The 24168-nt window shown below is 43.7% G+C and overlaps 1 pseudogene across 1 annotated transcript; it reads right to left on the bottom strand.

Annotated features, from left to right (window-relative positions):
• Positions 1-3213: 3213 nt before the first annotated feature.
• Positions 3214-23728, bottom strand: LOC309798680 (eukaryotic translation initiation factor 2A-like; annotated as a pseudogene). The gene is made up of 2 exons: positions 23677-23728; positions 3214-4189 (listed from the first exon to the last, which is right to left on the bottom strand). The product of its transcript is annotated as a eukaryotic translation initiation factor 2A-like (transcript).
• Between the last annotated feature and the right edge of the window lie 440 nt (positions 23729-24168).

Below are 24168 nucleotides of genomic sequence, written 5' to 3' on the forward strand. Positions count from 1 at the left end.
CCTGGGTCACCACACCTCCACCAACCGGGCAACATGAGGAGTCGGACAGGATGAACCACTGTATGCTTTCTTCGCTGGAGTAGAGCAGAAGCAAAGGCAGAAACATCTTTCTTTTCTCTTTTTACCTCCCCCTATCCCCCTCCCAAACCACAAATGGAACCTGTGAAGTTCAACATGATTCTTATTTCTCCTTTGCCTTCCCAGGCCCTTCCTTTATCTCTGGTTTCAAGCCTGAGAGTAAATCTTTCGGTCACGCTACTTAATCAGGTTCTCCCAGGGAAAGGACCCTGCTGCAGGGATGACAGGAACCAGACTCCAAATGGTTTTCCAGGAGCTGAGGGAAGTGAAGGCTTTTCCTGCAGTTTCTCCTGCCAAAGAATTAAGGAAAGGATGTGGGTCATAGGGCTACAGCAATGCAAGGAGGAATTCTAACACTTTCTCTAGGACTGGAGGGAAGGTCTGTTTCCCTTCAGTAGATGCTGCTCTTTGGTTTTCATGTGGTGTCTGGCTCACCTCATCAGAGGTTCTGTGCTGGGAAACCAGTGCCATTGCTGGCTTGGGTGGCTTATACTAAGATATACAGGAAGGAAATTAAGCCCTTTATTTCTATTATCCCTCCTTGGGCAATGGCAAGAAATTTTGCCTTGAGGGCCTTTATTTCATCCAGGAGAATCGCCTTTTCCCTTCGGGAGAGATTCCCACCTCTCCAAGCAGCTGTTGCTCTAAGTAACCATTTACTTCCCAGTGACCTCAGTCTGAAGGTGTCCTGTGGCATCAGCATCCTGTTTCCCTGGTCATCATCAGTGCAGCAATAAAGAGCATGACAGCAGGAACACACTCCCCCATCACAACTTGCTTTCCACATTATAAAGTTTGAGGACAGCATCATGTCACCCACACAGGGAAGGAGCATAGTTCTCCAAATGAGTTACAGCATGGGTGGTAAGATCAGCTACATAAAGTTAAAAAAATGAATCCTGTGTCCTGCAACAGTGCAAACAACTCAAATTTGCATTCAAGATAAAAACGGAAAATGGAGAAAAACCAGGGAAGACCTACCACTCTAAGGGTAGACAGTACCCTCCCCAGAAATTTCAGCCAGCACCTGCCTCTGCTGGGTGCTTCACGGAGCCCTGCTTCTGCAGAGCATCTCGGTGTCCAGACCACCATGAATTTGGAGCTGGAGGAAACGTGACTTCCTTGGCTTCCTCCGCAAGTGTCATTCCCAGTCAGGAGCTGAGGGGAGCCCTCCCTCTGGTTTCTCAAAGCAGTTTCTCTGGAGGTCCCTTCCTTGCCGCATTATATTCTTTTCTCCATGTTCTCATTTTTTTGTGTTTGTTTCTTAGTTCTTTTAAGTTCTTTTACCTGCTAGAAACTTTACCATATATTATTAATGTCTTTCCTGACAGTCTCCACACGGGACTTTTTATTATATCTCGACTATGTTTAGACAAAGCTTAGCTCATGGGAGGCACAAAGTACATATGCACAAATAAATGGGGGGGGGTGTCCCGCACACCAGAATTTTGTGTCCAGCACCATCTCTGACCATTCCAGGCCACCAAAAAGATTGCCTCAATTCCTTTTTGTGAGGAGGAATGACACCTACACATATATTCAGGTTCCTCACTGGATAGAGCAAAGCCTGAGACTTGGTTTAAAAATGAAAACTTTAAAGATTCTTGAAGGAAGTGAACTATAAGGCAATTCAGTTTTCTTCAAAATTACTCTATTGAGTTTATGCTGGTCAACAAGTTCAGGAGAAAACTAATATTCATTCTAAAATTAGAGAAACAAACTTTAGTTCACCTTGCTTGTTTTGCACTACTTTTAACCAATCTAATGGGTTACATTTGTTTAAATTTAAGGTGCCTTTATCCATAGATGGTAAATCATACTGAATAACAATGATACTTGACTTTCAATGTCTTGAGCTTAGCTAAGAAATTCATGTCTTTTTTCTTTTTTTTTTCATTTTCTCAAAGGCTTATTTAATTTTTAAAAATATTTTATAATTCTTTTTTTTTTTTTTTGCAGTACGCGGGCCTCTCACTGTTGCCTCTCCCGTTGCGGAGCACAGGCTCCGGACGCGGAGGCTCAGCGGCCATGGCTCACGGGCCCAGGTGCTCCGCGGCATGTGGGATCTTCCCGGACCAGGGCACGAACCCGTGTCCCCTGCATCGGCAGACAGACTCTCAACCACTGTGCCACCAGGGAAGCCCTATAATTCTTTTTTAAAATTTATTTTATTCAAGTAGAGTTGATTTATAACGTGTTAATTTCTGTTGTACAGCAAAGTGATTCAGTTATACTTATGTATACATTCTTTTTCATTGTGGTTTATCACAGGATATTGAATATATTTCCCTGTGCTAGGTCAGAATGGCCATGACTAAAAAGTCTACAGATAACAAATGCTAGAGAGGGTATGGAGAAAAGGGAACCTTACAACTCTGTTGGTGGGAATGTAAAATGGTGCAGCTACTATGGAAAATCATATGGAGGTTCCTCAAAAAATTGAAAGTACAGTTGCCATATGAGCACAGCAGTCCCACTCCTGGGCATATATCCAGACAAAACTGTAATTTGAAAAGGTACTTGCACCCCAGTGTTCATAGCAGCACCATTTACAATAGTCAAGACATGAAGAAAACCTAAATGTCCATTGACAGATGAATGTGTGTGTGTGTGTGACAGATGAATGTGTGTGTGTGTGTGTGTGTGTGTATACATATGCCATATATATAAATATAATGGAATATTACTCAGCCATAAAAAAGAATGAAATAGTGCCATTTGCAGCAACATGTATGGACCTAGAGATTATCATACTAAGTGAAATAAGGCAGAAAGAGAAAGACAAATACCATATAATATCACTTATATGTGGAATCTAAAATATGACATGTCTCTTTTCTATACCATGTATTGAGAGGTAGGAAAAGTCAATTTAGTGGACATTATTAACTAATTTCATATATATGCCAAATCTTAGATAAATGGGTGCATTATAGATGAGCAGTAAGTATGGGTATATGGTGGCCAGGCGACCTGCAGAGCGCTCTACAGAGTTTAATACACAGGATGTGTTTCCACTGATTTATGCTAAAACTTGCCTTCTCTGAATCTTTAACATAACCAATTCCAAATCTACCTGGAGAAGGGTGGTATCTTTTTAAATTTTCTCCAAGTCATTGTTTTTTTAGCCATGTTTCAGTTGCTGCTTGCTCTTTCAAGGTTCAATTGCTTTCGGGGCCTCTTTAGGATCTTGAGTTTTTCATCTGTCTCACGGTCTCCAGATGTTAACCGAGATACAGTGTTCCTTGGTATGCTCTGTGGGGCAGGGGTAGGTGCCATATCTTGGTTCTTGTCATTTCCTGCTTTGCAGCCTTCTTAGTCTCATATTTCCTTTGATTTTCAAGGACTGCTTTTGATAATGGCTTATCATTTCCTGGTTGTGATTTCTTATTCTGGAGTGGTTTCTTCTCAGGCAGCTTGGAACTGATGATTAGTTTTTTTCTTAAAGCTGAGGATCTATCAACCATTGTGAATTTGTGTTCCTAATTGGGTACTTCCCTTAAAACTGCTTGGTAAGCTATTGTTTTTGCTGGAAATAGTCCATCCATAAATGGTTGCCAGGACAGGGCTGGCATAATACCAAACTTGTACCCATTATTAACGCACAAGCTGGGAACATGCATGGCAGTAAAAATGTGCTCCCCACCTGGGCACCAAGCAAAATATGTAGGATCAGAGGTTACTGGTTTAGAAATAGAGTTGCATTTAAAAATATCACATGATTGCATTTGTCCCTCATATTTCTAAATCTAGCTAGCATTAATATATGACCATGAAGACTAAGTAAGCTACATTAGAATGCCAGTTCCAAAGTCAAACACTGATCACATTTCAAGTTGAAAATCATCTCTTTGGCAGGCATAAATCCATAAAGAGCATAAAACTCAGTAGACCTAGAATTCCAAATTACATCATAAGTGGAGCTGTGCTTCGGTAATTGAACAGATTACAGCATTTTCTCCATTTGCTGCAGGTAACACATCATTTGCTCCCTGTAGCAGGAAGTTCCTGTCTTGTCAAATCTGTTCTAGCCATTACAACACAGCAGTTGCTTTTTTATTCCATAGCATCATAACCTTATCAACCTTAGAGGAATGATTGTTGGCTAAACCTGTATGAGGTCCACCAAAGTGGGGGTATAGACATAACCTAATACAAGTGCACTTTTACTCCCTGGAACATAGACAGTCCCCTTGTGTGATTGGAGTCCAAGTGATGACACACAATATTTACGCAGTTATTATGTGCAATAGGTACTCAATACATATTTGTTAAGTGAATTAACTGTTGTCTTTCCCCCTTGCCCTCAGTGCCCAACATGCTCAGAAAATAGCTATTGATTGAAGAATAAATAGATGAATGAATGACAAATACATATTTCTATTGTTCATTCTTCTGGAAATGCCCTCCCAGCATGGCGAAGCAGCTCCTGGGCATGAGAACACCTCTTCCCCAATCTTTCTCCTGGTTCTGGTCATATGGCAGTGTTGTTTATAAGCAGGTTTCCTTTGATCATTTCCAAGACAAGAATGAGTTGTGTATTGGTGAAAGACATGACTGTAGAATCCTGAAATATCTCCCAGCTCAGCTTTTTTTTACTGGAAAAGAAGAGCCTGTGGATGGGGGACCCTGAATAAGAGAAAGCTCTGATTTCCTTGTCTGTGGTTTAGACTAAAATAAAAGCGAATCCCTGACCTGGTCTTCCCTCTGACTAGGTCTCCTACTCCTGTGCATTTTCTCCAGTTGGGGATCTCTGTGAATCAGTAGGTCTCAGGCCAAGCCAGAGTCACATGGAAGCTTGTCAAGTGGTCAACTGGGGAAGGCGAGTGGCAATAGGAATGGTCTGAAGATGAAGCAAGGGGACTTATCACAGCAACCACCAAGACCTGCCTCCAGATTTACCTTTTGTCTTCCCTTCCAGGGACCTTGGTCTCTAACCCTGGCCATCCTCACCCTCCTTTGGAGAAGGCTCCTTCTAAAACTGACTGTAGAGTAGGACATGTCCCTCCAGGTCTGACTCCCACCCCTCATGTCCCAAAAACCAGCCTAAATGGGAAACAAGAATGCTCTCCTGGCTTTCCAGAGCTTCTTCTCCCCACAGCTGGGCACTGGACTCGTACATGGGAGGATCTGTCTGGGAACACCAGGAAGGGTGGATATTCACAATCCCATATCCAGGTGTTCTGTCCAATTAGTGAAGCAAGGCTCCTATGTGGGAACCCTTCTTCACAGGCCTGTCCTCCCAGCGCCTGGCTCTGAGGGGTACCCACTCTTTCCACCAAGGGTCAGACTCCTGGTTTGTGTCCTGAAGCTGCCTCACATGTTCATACTTTTGGTTCTTTTGGTTGCTGGTGAAAACTGGCACACTCCACATCTCCATCCAAGTAACTCATTTGTTTAAAATTTTGGAACATCTGAAAAATCAAGAGTGTTAAAATGTGTGTGTGTGTGTGTGTGTGTTTGAAAGAGCATATGGGAAAATTCCCATCCCCCGGCTCTTTATAACCCTTCCCAGGCACTAAATCACAATGGCCATAACTCTCACCCATCCAAAAAAGTGCCGAGTGCAGCACTTTCTTGTTTTATATATCCTTGCTCTTAAGTGCTCACTGTTTGGATTTCTGATCCCATAACTTTATTTAAAAATTGAGTTTTACTGATGAGTCCCAGGGATGAAATGTACAGTGTGGGGATTACAATCAATAATAATGTAATATCTTTGTATAATGACAAAGGTGGTCAAAAGGTACAAACTTCTAGTTATAAGATAAATAAATACTAGGGATATAATATACAACATGATTAATATAATTAATACCGCTGTATGTTATATATGAGAGCTGTTAAGAGAGCAAATCATAAGAGTTCTCATCACAAGGAAAATATATATTTTTCTTTTTCTTTTCTTTTGCATCTATAGGAGGTGATAGATGTTCACTAAATGTATTGTGATCATTTCACGATGTATGTAAGTCAAATCATTCTGCTGTACACCTTAAACCCATCCTGTGCTGTATGTCAATCATACCTCAATAAAACTGGAAGAAAAATTTTTTTAAATTCAAAAATTAAAAAAATTGGGTTATCGTGGCACTTTGCACTATTTGAGCTTTCTCCTGGCCAAGGGCTTCGCCTCTGTGGCTGCCCCTCCTGCTCTGTGAAGCTGGACCAGCGTGACACCTGCTGCCAGTGGTGCTACAGGGTCTGGTTAGGGACATTGACCGTCATGGGACAACGGTAACTCCAGAAGACCCTAACACCGCAGAAGAAATGCCACGTGGATCTCGCAAAGTCCTATACCTTCTGGCCCCTGGCTGTCCCTTTCACTTTGTCCCCTGCCACTTTGCAGAAACCTGGAGCTCTATAAATGCTTATTGAATGAACCTTCCCACTGTCCTTTGCTCTTTCCACTACCCACATTCTTAAGATTCTCTGGCTACGTCATGCTCTTCCATGAGTCTGAGCCCTTGAACAAGCTCTTCTGTCTTCCCATGGTGCTTTGAGAATGCACATTTTCCAGTTTCACATTAGTAAGTTGGGTCCCTGTGTTTATCTTGGAAATGGAGAAATTGAAAAATGTCCGCAAAGCAGTTGGAAGACTGAAAAATGATAACATAAATGGTCCTGAGACATCAAGGAAGTTTTGGAGGATGGGAGGCTGATGGCGTTGGAGCCAGTGATATCCAGATATTTAGGATTCATATCTGAGGGGGAAGGGATGGGCTTCTGCAGAGAGCCTGTAATTCACTCAACTTAGAGTGTCAGGGCTGGGAGTGCTGGGGATCATGCAGAAAGCAGCGTCAGAGGGAAAGACTTTGGGGACCCTGCTAATGGCCTGCCGAGCTTCCTTTTGCTCAGCCTGTGTGTGGAGGAGGAGGAAGTGCCTGCAGGCTCTGAGCCCCAGTGGACAGGGGCACAGGGAGCCTTGGCTGACTCTGGCCTACACCATAAACCAGGAAACTCCATCCCAATGACTCAGCCTTGCAATGAACTCCTAATTCACTTGGCAGTTGAGGCAGGATGAGTTAATCTATGTCTATGCAGAAGGCAGGATGATCAAAATCTATTAAGTGAAAAAAATGAGTCACAAAAGTTATATGTATAAACAAATAGTGCATGCACACACACACTCATACACACCCCTTGAAGAAAAATCGCCACCATACTAACACAGGATGCAGGCTTTTAGGTGGATATTCTCTTAAAAGTGCTGTCTTATTTTTGCCCTATGTGATGGTCCAGTTCCTAATTACTGAGGGGCTGGTTGATTCTGATTGCCCTGGTGGTTTATGGCTCCAGGAAACTGACCCCCAGTCCTCTGCCAGCACATTCCAAGTCCCCATTTCCCTTCCAGGGTAGTTCCATTTCTGCTGTGCAGACAGTCTGCTTACTAGATTGACTATGGTCTCTCAAAAGAATCAGAAGATTCTTTGTAGGCTATTTGCATTTCATCGAGCTTGGTTTGATGTAGAAACATTGGCTTGACTATCGACTTTTTAAGTAAAGTATTAATTGTGTCAGTAAAGTCCTCTGGGTTTTTTCCCATTTCTTCAGGGCCTGCAGAAAACAATTGGATTTTCTTTCAATGGTAAAAAGGACCGATCTCAGCCACCTCATCCCTGGCTTCTTTCTCTCTGCCTCTGCATAACCCCTGGCCTGTTCTGCTACAGTGGTTGGGAGGGGAGTCTTGCCTGCCTGGTCTGGGCCACAGGGGATACCAGGTTCTGAGGATTCAGCCAGAGGTTCCAAGAATACCCCTGGGGAGACTGGCACCCAGCCAACCATTTGCCTGACTTGGCTGCAGCCCCAGCCTGCCTTCGAGGTATTTAGCAAGTGCAGCATGAATGCCGCTGGCGTGGCCCCCAATGTGGGAAAATAAAACACGTCATTTCTCAGGGACAATTCTCAGTATCAAGTTCAGTGTTGTTCAAGTGGCCTTGACAGAGAAGTGTGTTCACCTGTCCCTAGAGCGTCCCCCTGCCCTCCCAAGTGCCTGTGGGACAACTGCAGGCATCACTTCTTCCTGGCCAAGAGGACACAGGAACAATGAGAAAGTGATCTTGTTCTGTTTTCTATGAAGAAGTGAGCATCACCTGAATTCCCACTATTTAAGATAATCACCATTAATATTATAGAACCAACTTTCTCATATATTTTTAAGCATGTATATATATATATATACACACACACACACACACACACACACACACACACGCAGGTATATATATATTTAACTGTATATGTAATTGAATCCTAGACACTTCAGCTATTATATTATGAGACTCTGGATATTCATTAGATCTTGTGTTTTTGCAGGCATCCTCTGACACTGTCCCAGCCGTGAGTGGGAAGGCTGCCCCATTACTGCTGGGTGGGCATTAAAGTCCAGGCTCTGACGTGGTGTCCACTGACTCTGGGGAGTGGGAAGGAGCTCATTATTTTTTATCAAGGATGGAATTCCAGACTCCCTACTTAATTTACTTTGCCAGCATCTTGAGGAGGGCTGGCGGGGTTTGGGGGGAGCCTTATTACACCCCAACGAGAGTGGAAGTGTTTGCCTGTGCTGGTGGGGAGGAAGGTGGGGCTGCAGTTTTTTCTGTGGTGTCTGGCTGGAGTAAAATGGTTATTGTCAAAAACTTTTCTGTCTTGTGATGCTACTCCCATTCTGGCCCTTCGGCTATAAAAAAAATGCTTTTCTTGGTGGGCCCTTGTTTCTGTACCTATTGGCATTTCCAGCTCGCTGTCTTCTCCAGCACCCAGTCTAGAATATGTGTATCCAAAAGAAAACCCAAGGAACTCACCTCCATATCATGGTTTGGGTTCTGAAGTCCCTAGCCAGGCTGCCTTTTTCTCTCTGCTTTTCAGACTTCTTGATTTGTTTTATAATGTCCAGCTTTTTAGCTGTACTCAGCAGGAGGAATAGGAATAAGTATATTTACTCCGTCATTGTAGAACTGGAAGTCCTCAATTATTTTGTTTTTAATGTTTAGGTTTTTTCTAGATGGTTTATGGCTCTTTTTTTTTTTTTTGCGGTATGCGGGCCTCTCACTGTTGTGGCCTCTTCCGTTGTGGAGCACAGGCTCCGGATGCACAGGCTCAGTGGCCATGGCTCACGGGCCTAGCCGCTCCACGGCGTGTGGGATCTTCCCGGACCGGGGCACGAACCCGTATCCCCTGCATCGGCAGGCGGACTCTCAACCTCTGCACCACCAGGGAAGCCCTCAATTTTAATTTTATACTATCTGAATGTCTTTACATATGGATTCAGCCCATTCACATTGATTTCAAATACAGATACTGAGCTATTCATTTCTTCCATTTTGTTTACAACCTTTGTACTTAGTCGTGATTTTTTTTCTTTCCTTAATTTGTTGATCTAGTCAGGTAAAATTTTATTTCTCTTCCAGGTGCCCTGGTCTCTCTAACTTGGATATTCTATTATGCATCTCCATTGCACTCAAAGTGGCTTCTTATCTTAAGGGTTCCACAGCTAACAAGCGCAGAGCTCTGTTGCTCCTCTGAGTATTTTGAGATCCTGGGGCAGTTTTCATCTAGAAACACAGAAGCTGTGGCTTCTCAATCAGTTCCTTGGAGCAGGCCCACATTCTTATGCCTCTCTGAACGGACATTGGAAAGCTAAGTTGTGGAGGCCGGAAGCAGAGGAGGTGGCCCATGTTGACTCTAGGGATATCTCAATATAGCTGTCTTCTCTGGGCATGATGACAATTCCTATCATTTAAGGCAATGGCAGCACTAAAACCTCACATCACCATCATCTGCTTTTGTTCCATATTAAATGAATCCACTGGTCACAGCTCAACAGGAGCCTGGAGAGTCCACTTTGGACAGGGGACATAATTTCACAGAAGGCCCTCTGGCCTCAAGCTGGTTCTTTTTAAAAGGTGACATGAGGGCATGACCTAGAATCTCAAAGAATCTCAAATGTCTGTCTTTTGGGGACTGGCCTTCTTTATCCATCATAATAGTTTGGTGGATGGAGATGGAGTGTCTGGGCCTGGAGCCACCTGGGCTGATAGGACATTGGGTTAATTGTTTCCACCTGGCACTTGTCTGTCATTCTTGTTGTCTTCTAAAAGACCCTTGTATTTAGGCCACAGTTGGTGAAGAAAAGTAAAAACTTGTGGCATTTTAAAGTTTTTTTCTGAAGCAGCATGACCTCCCCAAAATGCTATGCCTCTCAAGTCCAATATTCACTCAAGTTAGGTCAGGATGCAGAGAGTTGGATATTAACTGGGTGTGTACCCCTTCTAACTCTGAACACTTGCTTACCCTTTCTGTGCCCCGATGTTCCCCTCGAGAATTTGTTGTCAGCAATCCAAGATTAACTAAGAAATCATATAGAAAAGTATCCCAGACTCAACAAAGGGTTCTTAAGTTCTGTTCTGCTGGTCTGACATGGTGATCTTCTTTCTGTTGTATGCTAATACACAAGATGTATGCTAATATCAAAATGTGCTTTAATGCAGTGAATCTGCTTAATCTCTGTGAAGTCCATTTTCCAAATAGAAATATCTCACTTATACATATAAAATTCAGTTCCTGAAGAATTTTAGACTCTTAATGTTTTACAGTATCAGCCCTCTAATTTCACAGTAGGAAAATCTCAGACCCAAAGCATGACTATGACTGACCCAGGGTCTCCTGGCCCCCAGCCCAAGTGCTTTTCTCCACACCCAGTAACTCACTGGCCTTTTGGTGCTATCTGGCTGATCACAGAGCTGTGAGTGGGATGCTCATATGGAGGGATGTAAACAAGGCAAGTTTCACATCAAGAAAAATGCCATTTTCCCTCTGCCTGATTCGTCTCCTCTGAGCTGTCTCATACTGTGCTTTGTCCATGACCAGAGCATTATCCTTTGAACCATGTTATGTGTCCTCATTCAGTGATTAAGCACACCGTGTGGAAAATGTACTTATTTCTTCTCCCTACCCCTTCCTTCTATCTCTTTTTGTTTGGAAATACAGCAGTGAACAACACAGACCCAACTCCTTTCCTCATGAAACCTTCATTCTCGTTTGGGGAGACATAGTATAAAGAAAAAATGAGGGAAATGTAAAATATGCCAAGTGGTGATATGTGTTATGCAGAAAATTAAGTCAGGGAAAGGAGACATGGAGGAAGATCTGCAATTTTAAGCAGTTGGCTCAGAGAAGTCCTCATGGTGAAGGTGGCATTTAAACAAAGTACTGAAGGAAGTGAGGAGGAAGTCCTATGGAGGGCTGGGCAGAAAGTGTCCCTGGCAGGGCATGCAGCAAGCATCACCTCCCTGCGCTGGGAGCACTCCTGGGATGTCAGGAGGAGACCATTGTGAAAGGTGCAAAGTGGGCAAGAAGCAGAGCGGTAGGAAGTGAGGAAGAGAGATAATGGGACAGGGGCTCGGGGTGGAGAGGCAGGGGAAGGCTAGCCACGAAGACCTTATCAGAAACTGTAATGAGCTAGGAGGATATATTGTACAGCACAGGGAATATAGCCAATATTTTATAATAACTATAAATAGAATATAACCTTTAAAAATTGTGGATCAGTATGTTGTACACCTGTAACTTATATAATATTGTACAATACCATACTTCGATAAAAGAAAGAAACTGTAATGGCTTTGACTCTCATTCTGCATCTAATGAGGAGCCATTGAAGGCTTTTGAATGAGGAGTGACATAACCAGCTTTTCGTTTTAATGAGTTCACTCTGGTCGCTGTGTGGAGTTAGAGTGTAGGGGGCCAAGGGCAGGGGAGGCTACTGCAGAGATCCAGGCAGAGATGGTGGTGTCTGGACCAGGGTCAAGGTGATGACAAGTGGTCAGATGCTGGACGTATTTTGGAAATAAACGTGAGAGCCTATGCCGAGGGATCCTGTGGGTGTGAAACAGGGGAGCAAACAATGACTCTGAGAGTTTGGTGAGCAAGAGGAAACTCATTTTAAAAACGTGAAATTCGGGCTTCCCTGGTGGCGCAGTGGTTGAGAGTCTGGCTGCCAATGCAGGGGACACAGGTTCGTGCCCCGGTCTGGGAAGATCCCACATGCCGTGGAGCGGCTGGGCCCGTGAGCCATGGCCGCTGAGCCTGCGCGTCCGGAGCCTGGGCTCCGCAACGGGAGAGGCCACAATGGTGAGAGGCCCGTGTACCGCAAAAAACAAACAAACGAACAAACAAAAAACCCCGTGAAATTCACGGTACAACTGGCCAAAGATAGATAAGCCTGGAGAGCTGTCCCAGGCACAAAGTACCATCCTCACTTCTGCCCACATCCCATTGTCCAGAGTTCAACCTGTTGGTCCAATCAAACTGCAGAGGAGATCTGGCAACACACATTACCCAAATGCTCAGGGAGAGGAAATGTTGTGGAGAACCCATGACATGACTCTGCCACAAATGGCTTAGTGAAACAGTGCCTGTTCGGATGAGGGAGCACCATGCAGCCATTAAAAGTACGCTCTCCAGGCTTTTCTTTCTCCTCCTCAGTGACAGTGGATGGCAGATGGCAGATGGCAGATGGCAGATGGCAGATGGAAGCAGCCCGGATCCAAGGGTCTCTGCTTGGGGGAAAGCTGCCTGGAGATGCTCAACATACATCAGACTTCGAGTAAGAAATAAACCTATGTTGTGTCCAACCATTGAAATTTCAACATTTCCTTGTTAATTCTGCATAGCTTAGCTTATACTAATACATCACCACATTTATTGCATAGCTGTTTGTTTTCAATTTCTTGTTTTAAAACAAAGCTTCAGTGGACATAGTAAAACACAAATCTTTGTTTATACCTCTGACTAAGATCCTTGAATATATTCTGATTTTTGGAAAATGTATATCAATACACCTCACCCCCTCCCATCACACACACACAAAGTAGTACAAGAGAGTATCCATTAGAACTTGGCCTTATGAAAATTGTTATTACTTTTAAAAACTTTGTTAATTTTATAGATTGCAAATAACACCTCATTGTTTTAAATTACGTGGTTTGGATTTCTAATATGGTGGAGACCATCCTTTCCTAAGGCCTCTCTGAGAAAGAGGGTGGGTGCTACCGAATGGCCAAATGTGCTGGGCGAGAGCATCCTCTCACTTCTCTGGCGTTCGTGCATCTTCCGTATCCATGAACTGCGACTTTTTTAGTTGAACTCTGCCTATGAAGAGAAGTGCCTTTGGATCTGTCTTACAATTAAAGGCAGACCTTGTTTTACTGTGCTTTGCTTTACTGTGCTTCACACATATTAAGGATTTTTACAAGTTGAAGTTTTGTGACAACGCTGCGTCAAACAAGTCTATCGACACCATTTTTTTCCAACAGCATTTGCTCACTTCGTGTCTCTGTCACATTTTGGTAATTCTCACAATATTTCAAACTTTTTCATTTTTATCATACTTGTTTTGGTGATCTGTGACCAGTGATCGTTGATGTTACTATTGCAAGAAGATTACGACTTGCTAAGGGCTCAGATGATTGTTTATTTTAACAATAAAGTATATTTTAACTGAGGTACATACACTTTTTAAAAGACATAATCCTATTGCACACTTAATAGACTACAGTACAGTATAAACACAACTTTATGTTACTGAGGGACAAAAAAATTCTTGTGATTTTTTTTTATTGTGATATTTGCTGTATTGTTGTTTTCTGGAAATGAACCCGCAACATCTTTGAGGTCTGCCTTAGACTGTCTTGTCAGTAGCCTGGATGAGCACTGCTTTGTCTGGATGAAAATGAAGGTACCGATTCTTCCCATTTTATGTCTCTTTAAAAGAAAGAGAGGCTCTCCCGGTGTTCCAGGGAGAAGCCCTTAACAATTCAGGAAAGGCTTAATGGACTCCCACTGAAATACAAGGAACTCATGAGCTATTGGATGAGGTGGACAGATGCACACATCACCACACACCCCACAAAAAGTTGCCAAAGAGTCAATCACGGGGTTTCAGGAACACAGAGAATAGAGGGCATTTCTGCCCCAGGGGTGCTAGAACATTCCAGATGAATCTCAAGGGTGATGTTCCAGGTGATAACCGAGCTTGATCTCTGGTCCGGGTCCCAGGCTGGGCCTTGTCTCCCGTGACAATCCCCACAGCAGCCCCTCTAATGGAGTATACAAGCCAGGTTTTCCTGTGATGAAAGGTGATCAAAACAGACAAATTGTAAATCTATGGCTGTTGTTTTGTCAGCATGTGTATTTTTACAGAAAGGAGCAAATCTCTGCCGAGCTGGCCAGATAATCATCTCTGCTTTTCCTTACTTGTTCAGAACTGTGAAAGAACGCCCTTGGCAAGGACCTGGTTTTAATCACCTCTGCTTAACACAGAAGCTTTTGAAGGCGAAGGTGCTTTTTGTAAACTGTGGCAGGGTCCCAAGGCATTAACATTTCAGACCTTTCCCCAGTATGGGGAATGTCTAGAGCAGGGCCGAGGTATCAAGCCTGTGGAGACAATCCCCTGCACAGGGAGTTACTTTAATGCCGCTGACTCATTCCTCAAAGACATGTTTTTCTTTAATTTTTTTTATTTCATTCTTGAAAAATTGCAGGCCACGCAAAGCTAGAGACTTCTGGGTCCAAGGAATGTGTCAGCTTGCTTTCATTTGGTACAAAAGGAAGGCTTTTAGGAGAGATTTAGAGAAGCCAGAGGCCTTCTTGGGAATGGTCCCAGAGATGATGAAGATGCTGAAAAGATGGAATTTAGAAAAAAGGCAAGAGGGTTTGTGTGACTTCACTAGGGACAATGGGGAAAGTCTCTTTCCTTCATGAAAATTGAGAGTTAAAACATAAATAGAGTTCCCCTGCCCAGAGGTTTCTCATTAAGAGCCACATGGTTTGGTTGGGGATGTAGGGACCTGGGGGCATGAAGGCAGGATGTAAGACGGAATCCTGCAGGTCTTTAAAATCAGGGACGATATCCATCCTTTGACCTGGTTTAAGTATTAACCACTTTACTGGCAATGTGGGTTGCTGATGCCTGACTTCTGGGGATGGAGCTCTGAGGAGCATAGGGACGATGAGAATGAGATGGCAGAAACTTGTGATATTTTGCTTTCAGAATCCCTAACTCAGAGCATTAACCTCTGGTTGCAAAGGACCTGAGTAAACACTGAGTGAAATAAGTTCATGGAGCCTGGATGTGGCTAAGAAAGTCATGGTGAATATATTCTCTCCATTCCTTCTCAGGTCAGTACCAGGCCCATATTGACTGACTGAGCTTCCAACTGTTCTCTCATTTCAGGGGAGGGGGTTCCTCTTGGAAAATGCAGCTGTTGCTAGGAGTTCATCTTTGACTTGGACTTCCTAGAGCTCCCAAGCCCATGATGCTCATCAGACGTGGCATCTTGATTTGCTCTTGGCTCTCTGATTTGCTTTACATCGATGGATTTTTCTGGGTCCAGGAGATTCTGCAGCATCCAGTCCACTCAGGATGATCGAGGAGCGCCAATTCACAACTTTGAGTTTTCCACGGATCAGAGAGCTTCCCTTTAAAACAGAACATATCAGAGGCTACCCCACTGGTGAGAAGCAGGAGAAAATATTCAAAGGGAGGAGTCCATGAACGTCATTGAGAACCTAAAGATGTCCATGTTCCGTGTAATGTATGGTCTTCCCAGGATCACTTGGTCTCAAAGTATCACTTGCAGAAGGAGAGCTAAGAGGGAAAGAGGAGGCTCCAGCCCACTGCCCACCTCCCTGGACGTGGTTCTGAAGGCTGGGATGGCTGTTTAACGACTCTCTGTGACCATCACACAGATGATGCTTCTTATTCAGTCATATTTATCTTCCCAAGATTTGGAAAATCAAAGCCACCCGAAATGAGACAAATTCTACTCCACATTCAAATATGTGATTCAGCTGCAATTGTGGGCTAGTTTCTGTGTTCAGTGGAAAAGTCCAGCCAGCAAGTGTCTAGACCACAGCCTAGTGGGCAGGGCCAAGTGTTCTACGAGGTTATGGTCTGACAATAAAAGCTTTGGACCAACAGATGGTGTGTGGAATTTGACCCACGGACACTTGGAGATTCTGGCATACTGGGCATTCATTTCCCCTGACCCTCCTGTGGGCCTGGCAGCTGCTGCCCATACAAGAGCCATGGTCTGTGCTTTTGTTTACTTCTGTCTGTCTCTGGCATCTCTGCATGTGCCCTGAGCCAAGGCCTGTGGGCTGCCTGTATATGCTCTTGAACAACTTGAGTTTCTACTATCAGTGGTAACACTTAAAATTTTATTTAATGTACTTTACTAAAGTGAAATAATATGACCACATAATAAAATGTTTCGGAAAATAGAGGCAAGATGAAAGTATCATTTAAAATCCCATTACCATATACACTGTCATCATTTCTTCCAGGAATATTTCTTATCATAATTATTCTTATGTCCAACAATTAGTTTTATGTCTTTGATTTTACTTAATATTAAATTATATTTTCATGTTGCTCTATAGTTTTGTTGACCGATACTTGATTACTCCCTAATATTTCATATCGCCTGTGTCATTATTAGCCTTTTCATCATGTAATGAGAAATACTGCTATGATGAACAGCATATGAATTTTTTTTTCATATTTATGTTAGATATTAAGGACAGTACAAACCTTTGTATTTACTTTAATATATTTTGGAAAATTTCTCCGGGAAAAGATGGTACCAATTACAATGCTATCAGAAGATATTAATTCTCAAAGCTCAGAGCCAGTTTTGGGTTTATTTATGAATTCATTAGTTTTTTAAGCTAACTTAGCAAGAAAAACTTGGCATATCTGGTGTCTGTAACATTTGAAAACCCCTTCCGACAGGACATCTTGAAGGTCTGAAACAAAATCAGATGGTCTGCCCTCTAGGCTGTGGTCTAGACATTTACTCTCATTGTCTCTGTGCAGAGTGGCATCTGGCATGGTGGGGAGAGTGTCTGCCACTGACCAGCAGTGAGCCTTCCAGTGCCTTCATCTCTCTGCATATTCAGCTGTCTGTCCACAGTTCCACCTCTCTTCCAGTACCTGTCATGCGTCAAGAAGGGTCAAATGCTGTCATATAACATAGCAAAACCCCACACAGAAGATCCGATGCAGCCAAAAATAAAATAAATAAATAAATATATATATATATATATAAAACCCCCCACACATTCCAAATAAGTGTGATAATGAAACAAGGTGGAAATAGACAGGTGGGTGGCCCATAGGCCTCCAAGGAGGGTCAAAGAGCTGGTGTCAAGTCCCCTAGTGGCCAAAGAGAAGAGACAATCACAACTAGTTCTAAGAGCTGCAGTGTCCATGAGGCAAAGCCAAGCCATCTGTTCAGGGAAAGCACGATGATGCTGGGTACAAATCAGGAGAGTCTTTCCTGCTGGTACCAGCGATGAGGCTGCCGCTCACAGCAGCTCCAGGTGTGCTCTCAGAGGCCGCTTCCTGTAGGGTCCCAGGTGTGCGCGGTGGCCCAGCCCAATGCGCAGGTCACTAAACCAGTGTCTCTCAAGGCCTTGTGCAGAGGAGGACATACCATGGGGCCAGGTGGGAGCTCTCAGCTGGTTTGGCTCAATCTAGGAATTAGTCTTTGGGAGTATCTGGAGGAATGGATGGGCCAGAGTCTCTAAATTCTCCATAAACTTTACCTTCCTCAGCCATATTTTGAACAATTCTGAGAGGTAGTGAGATTCTAACAGTGGGGTCTGACAAGCACCCACATGGCAAATCTCTTTAGTCAGCTGGCAGAAGCTTGAGAACTAAGCAGCCTCCGTGTGGGTACCATTGTATACCTTCTTGTCAACGTCAAGGACACAAATGATGGTCCTTATACCTTATATGGAAGGTAGCTGTCTCTTCTCAAAGGGGCATCAAGGGAGAAAACATAGGTAGGGTCAAGGTTCTCCTCCAAGAAGGTAAAAAGAAATGGGGGTAAGAGCACAGGTGAAAGGATTAGCCCACATCAGTGGTTTTCAAGGTGTGGTCCCTAGACCAGCAGTATCAGGCTTATTGGGAACTTGTTAGACATGTGGCTTCTCAGGCTCACTAGACCTGCTGGGTCAGAAATTCTGCAGGCAGGCCCAACACTCTGCACTTTAAAAGACCTCCGTGATTCTGATGTCTGCCATATTTGAGAACCACTGGCCAAGGTTCTGAGGGAGAATCAATTAACTTTGCCACCTGGTGAATTGGTGGAGGGAGCAGAGTGAAGTTGAAAGTACAGTGAATGTGAGACCTGCCATCTAGGTTCCATCCTATCCCCAATGGGAATTTGTGGGGTATCTCTGAGTAAGTTGGATTCTGCTGGCTCATATGAAAAATGGGTCTATTGATCTCTGTTTTCCTACTCCACTGTGTCGTTATGAGAAATGAGAAAGCCTTTTGGAGACTATGAGATGCTATCTAAATATAATCTATGTTTCAATTAAGTGTTTAAAACTATTAAAAATCAAGGTGACAAAAAATCAATGGTGTACTAGTAGGCACTCGATAAATATTTTTCAAAAGAATGAGTGGATGAAGTGAATCAATAAACTGATAAAAGTGTAGGGAGATGGACACTACTTTATAGCCCCAAGATCCCCATTGCTATTGCAGGTAGGTGACAATCGTTGGTGATGGCTGTGTGGGGAGAGGCAGTGAGCAAAGCACGTGATAGGAGGAGGGCTGTGCCTCGCAGAGGTGGGTGGGTGGTGCTGACATTCACGGAGAGAGAGAACACTGATTGGCAGGAGTCGGGGAGGCTGCCTTCATGGAAATATTGATTTGACAGCTTCTGGGTCACCTAGGAAGAGACATCAAGGTGATGATGCGATATCCACATCCAGAGCTCAGAGAAGGGGCCTGACTGGAGGTACACATCTGTGCATCACCTGATTGTGGGTGGGAAGCGATGCTGTGGGGCTGGATGGCATCACTCAGGACAAGACCACAGAGTGAGAAGAGAAACCACAAAGGGCTGCCCCTGAGCAGTGGCACAGTGACTGAGGGTACAGGAAGCTGAGACTGCACAGAAGGAAAAAGGCAGGACAAAAGTGTCAGGTCCTGGCAAGGATAACTTCATTTAATCTTTTCAACAACACTTTGAATAAGTAAGTTGTCTTTGATTTAAACCAAAGTTGGGGCAGAGGACTGAGAAGTTGTTCTATTCTCATAGGCACGATGCAGTGCCGGCATGACTGGGACACAAGCTTCTCAGGTTCCGAAACCTGCGTTTGTGAGTAACACGCAATGCTTGGGATATTTAGGGACCAGCCATCGCCTGGGGACCCGCACGCAGGAGTACCACCTGGGAGAAAGATGTCTTGGCCAAGGTTCACATCTGATGCCCAGAGGAACTAGCGAGACCCTTCTCTGAGCAGCAAGCATCACCATAATAATACATTATGGATAATTATGGACATACATAAAGGATGGATCCAGAGAAGCCTCTGTGTGTGTGTGTGTGTGTGTGTGTGTGTGTGTGTGTGTGTGTGTGTGTGTATGTACTGGGAGGGTGTTAGGTAAGAAGGTAGAACTAAGTCCTTCACAAGAAAACTGTGATAAGACTGGATGGTATGAGAAGTAAGAGAACTGGATGAAAGCCTGGTACCAGATGAAGGAGGCTGGGAACTCAGGGCTGAGGCCGTGGATAGAGAAAGAGCTTCTGAGACTCCCTTCCATGAGATGCTGACCATGATGTGGGGTGGCTCGGGCAGTATCGAACTTCTGATAATCTGAGGCAGTGATCACCACGGTAAGGCTGTCAACCAGTCCTTTCCATTTTTTTTTTTAAAAGAGACATTTTGCATAAGAATTTCAAGGAAAGCATGAGACTGTAGGTGGAGGTGAAGAGGGCGATTTTGATGGATGACAGACAGAAAGCAGGACTCCTCACCTCCTGCAATGCTTCTCCTTCTTTGTCAAGAGACATTAGACTGGATGAATGAATATTAAGCTGAAGCTGAAGCTGAAGCTGGTGGACCTTTTGTAAAAGGGCTCAGTGCTGCTCTGTGTGAATGTTCGTCACTGGGCTCAGAAGGACACATTCCTAGATCTTCAAGGACCTGGAACTTCCCAGTTCACTAAGTCACCCTCTTTCTGTGCTCTGGGCGTGGAGGAGGGTGGGAGTGTGGCTGGAGCCAGAAAGAGCACCCGTGTTCTTTGTCATCTGTACCAAAGCATGACCGAAGCTATATTTCACATTAAATCACCCTGGCACTACAAACATCGAGGCCTTTTGCAAAGTATTGGATAACCAGTAATTATGGCCAAGTGCTGGCTTTTGTCTAAACAGCTCTTCCACTGTGAAAAGAACCAGGTGTCCAAGGCTATTTTTTGCTGTACACAATTAAGCAGTTCTAGAAGTCTCTTAATTTGACTAGTTTGTATTTTCTTAAAGTAGAATGAACCTGCTCAGCCTTACTTGTATCCCTTCAGTCTTATAGGTTCTCATCAACTCATCAGAAAGGCTAATTCCCCCATTGGGCTAACCTTAAATTTAGGCTAGTTAGATGCCCACCTCTCAGGTAGCCCTCACCCCACCGTGGCTTCCTTAGTGCTAGAAATTCGCTCATTCATTTACTGATTCAATCACAGATATTCATAGGGTCATTTCACTGTGGAGCTCCATTAAGTATTTTATGCTCAGAGACCCCAAAGTAGAGGTGCAATAATTTTTAACCAAGGAACCTGAGTCTCCTCTTTGTCCTTATTTTCCCCTGGAGCGTCACTTATCTTCTCTGGATGACGGGATGCTGAGAAGGTTGTCCCAGAGCTATTGTAAGAATAATATGTAAGACTTAGAGAATTCATGGATTTCTGTTATAAAACAAGTAAGTCATGGGGATGTCTTGTCCAGCGTGGGGACTACATCTAATAATACTGTGCTGCATATTTGAAAGTTACTAAAAGAGTAGGTCTTAAAAGTTCTTATCACAAGAAAAAAAAATTGTAACCATGTGTGGGGATAGATGTTAACTAGACTTACTGTGGTGACCATTTTGCAATAAATACAAATATCGAACCATTATGTTGTGCACCTGAAACTAATAAAATGTTATATATCAATTACACTTCAATAGAATATATGAAAAAAAAGAGAATTCATGGGGGATTTTCAAAGACTGAACTTCTGGACAAAGTGAGATGTTTAAGTTACTATTGTATTTTTTTAGTCAGAATAAAAATTAATACCTTGAGAGGGAAACATGTCTGTTAAAAGCCCCAGAGAGTGGAGAAGGGTTAATAATAAGGTTCTTTCCACGAGCCAAGGGAAAGTTATGAACTGAGTCTCAACAAGATAGGACAGGGTGATGAAGATGTAACAGGACTTTGCTTTCTGCTGGACTCAGATCCACTGAGGGAGGTGAGATGATTATCATCTGCTGGTTAGAACAGAAAAAGAAACGTCACTTGTTTGTCAAACAAAACTTGAAAAGCAAATATGGGAGGGAGATCCTGGAGATGAGCTGGTTATGAACGTTGGCCTTCAATTGTTTTCTGCTGCTCCATAGCAACTTCCAGCTGAGAGAAAGGGACCTGGCGTCAGAGAAGCCGCGTTTACAAACATCACAATTTTCCTAAGGTCTTGGCTCCCTCCACGGACATTCTTTCTAATACTCCCAGAAACCCAATGAGTGGTTTCACAAGGACAGTTACAAATTTCATCCATCATGGAGAGTTAGAGGCAGGCAATTTATTGTATCCAATTCAAAGGCTGTGAAAGAATCCTTCAGATTTGGGTGTCTTCCACATCTTTTAGGTAGATTGAACGTATCCTTTGGTTCTAAGAAAAACATCTTGTAAAATGTTTGGGAGCCCTTGGGACATCAAACAGCTCTTAGAGGAGTGCATTTTAATGGTTTACTTGTAAAAGAATCAGTAAAAGAAGCAGAAACATATGGTTTGAATCCTTCTGAATAATACGAGGTATTTTTGTAGATGTCTTTTTTTTTTTTCTAAGGGTCACACATCTTGAGTGCTTATCCTAAAAATACTCAAAATAACCCTTAGATATACTGACAAGATGAGAAGACAGCAGTCCTGTACTATTGGCTTCTTGTTGGATATGAGGCCAGGGTTCTAGCAGACTCTGGGTTCATAAAGAAATGTGGGGGGCAGAAAGGGACAAGAATGTCAATGGAGTCGTGTGTAATTAGGGTGTAGAGGCCATTGGTCCAGGAGTCAAAGGCTTATAGACTCCAAGCAGATGACATTAAGGCTTGAATTGGGTCCTGACAATTTAAAATGGAGGGTAGAATCGGGTGAACAGCTTGAAAACTGTAGAGCTCTTCCTTGCCCAAGGGCATTCAAATTCAACTAAAACAATATGCTGGCCAAACAAAAGAGGCCTGTGGGCAGAACCTGCCACCAGACTCACTCCCTGTTTCAGCCTAACCTCCTTGGCCGTGGATTAGAACATAAGAGGGAGAATGACAGCCACCAAAGTCAAATAGGTAAAAAGGAGTGGTACCTAATACAAATCCTGGGCCCCTTTCATTGTGTTACATCTGAGGGCAAGGGCTGGCAGGAAACTGTAGAACATGAGTGAGGATAGGCCTGGGTCAAGTTCATAAGTGGGCCAATGGCATCATTTTATCTGTGTGAGATTTCTCAACTGTGAGACAGGGGCAATAATGACTACCTCATTGACTTGTGAGGATGGAATATTAAGACTACATTAATTGTTATTAATTATATTATTTTATTATTATTCATAAATATATTAATTTTATTAATTATTATTGTAACTATTGACTTTCCCTCTCTTAGACAATAATAACAAGTAGCCTACTGTTGGCTTGCCCTGGGGATATGGTGGTGAATCAACACAGACATGGTTTCTTCCCTCTTGCAGTCCAATGGGAGAGTCCAGTGGGAGAGTCCAGTGGGAGACACTGACATTACTGAAATAACCACATAAGCAGGGCTAACAGTATACCAGGTCGGGGAGAGGTTGAGTCTATATGTGGACAATTCAGAGGCTCGGGACTCATGGAGGCCTCAGGAACAAAGGAGGGTGAATCCAGACATGGAGGAACCAAGGAAGACAAAGGGAACTAAGAATGTGATGGGAGCCCCACTAGTTTCTGATCCCATGGTTTTGACCCAGGAGCATCTAGGATGCTTTGGGAGGCCCTGCCTCTGTTCTCAGGTCCTTGGTCCAGTGCTTCTGCCTACCCATTCACTGCTATGGTCACTTATTTCTCATTCTAATTCCACAGGACTTCTGGGGACTCAGCTCAGGTCAGATTCCTCCTCTCTGGCATCACTGTGAGCATTTGTCCAGATTTCACGTTTTCCTGTCTGGCTGCAGAGTCCTGGCCTGTGCCTTGTCTGTCTTTGTCCTTTACTGCCAAGACCACATCCCAGGAGTCACCTGTGGTTCTGTCCCCTCCCTCTCTTCACCAGGAAGTGATACTCAGAACCCTGATACTCGTTTGGGCAAAATCCTTGTTTGCATGCAACAGAAACTGACCCTGGCTGATTACATCAAGAAAAGAGATGGTGGAAAGGCTGCTGGATAATTCAGAGCACCCTCAGGAAGACCATGGAACAGTGTTTAGACAATGATCAGGCACGAGGGAAGCTAAGTACTAGGCAGGATAGCTGCCAAAATCACACCCAGAACTGGTTTGATGTGACCCCTGCAGCCATACCTGCTCCACCTAGAGGCCTGACCTGTCCTCCAGCCTCAGCAACACTGGCCATGTTTACGGGGGCTGAACTTGACTGCTGCTGCCCCCAGGAACTCAGCCTTGTTGGCACTGAGGCAAATTGGGAGAAGGATGACTTGCTTGCCAAGCCCATGGGAAAGTATCAGAGGTTTCTGCTTTCAGAATGAAGCAGATGCTGTGACTGACTGAGTCTTAACTCCAAAAACACAGAGAGGAGACAACTCAAGTGTTCTTTCTGGCTAGGTTCTGAGTTGGTCCTAAAATGGACAGGATTTAGAGGAGGGAGAAAGAGAATGATGCCACGCCTTTGGTGATGATGGTGGCATTTACTAAGATGGGCATACAAAGGAACACCAGGCTCAAGGCAGTCATGGGTTTGAAATACTAGTAGGATATTAAATGGATTATTGAATTTACATCATGCTTGGTGCATAGTAGATACTCAGTAAATACATGGCAAGTGGATATGTTGAC

Source organism: Mesoplodon mirus (genome assembly GCF_964341445.2).
Source record: "Mesoplodon mirus genome assembly, chromosome: 2".
NCBI lineage: Eukaryota > Metazoa > Chordata > Mammalia > Artiodactyla > Ziphiidae > Mesoplodon > Mesoplodon mirus.